Consider the following 590-nt stretch of genomic DNA (forward strand, 5'->3'; position numbering starts at 1 on the left):
TCGCCACAATTTTTTTTTCTTATTTTATTGGTCTGGTGGTTGTCCCCCCGCCGCCCTTGAGGGGGAAAGGAAAGGATCCTGGTGCTGCTAAGACCTGTGGCCTTTGTGGAGACACAGCTTTCCTCTTCCACACCATGTCCACGCCGCTGCATCCCTCAGTCCCTGGCTCGACGGAGGAGCTGTCTCCTAAGCGGGGCGATTGAGTTGTTTTTCAGGCCGACATTCCCCAGGCCTCTTCCCCGCTCCATGTTCACCCCATTTTTTTCTCCGTAATTGTGCATAGGGATTGCAAGTGCATCTTTCCTCCGGTTGGGGCTGGAGGCGAGACCCGAACCAGCTCCCAGTGGGCTGGGGAGCCAGGGTTGTCTCGCCTCGCATCTCCTTGTCGACTCACCAGTGCGAAGATGATTTTTTTTTTTTTGTTATTAATTTGGCCGAGAAAGAGGTGGCATCATCTTTATTTTTCGTGCTAAGCCCTCTCCTCCTCCTGGATACATGCAGAAGCAGCTGCAAAACCTATTTCCAGGCTTTATTTTTAGCCGGACGTGTCCCAGATCTGCCCACTTGGCTTTGCTGCTGTTTCCAAGAGC

The sequence above is a fragment of the Gavialis gangeticus genome, unplaced genomic scaffold (assembly GCF_001723915.1).
Source record: "Gavialis gangeticus isolate Ggan-Ray unplaced genomic scaffold, GavGan_comp1, whole genome shotgun sequence".
NCBI lineage: Eukaryota > Metazoa > Chordata > Crocodylia > Gavialidae > Gavialis > Gavialis gangeticus.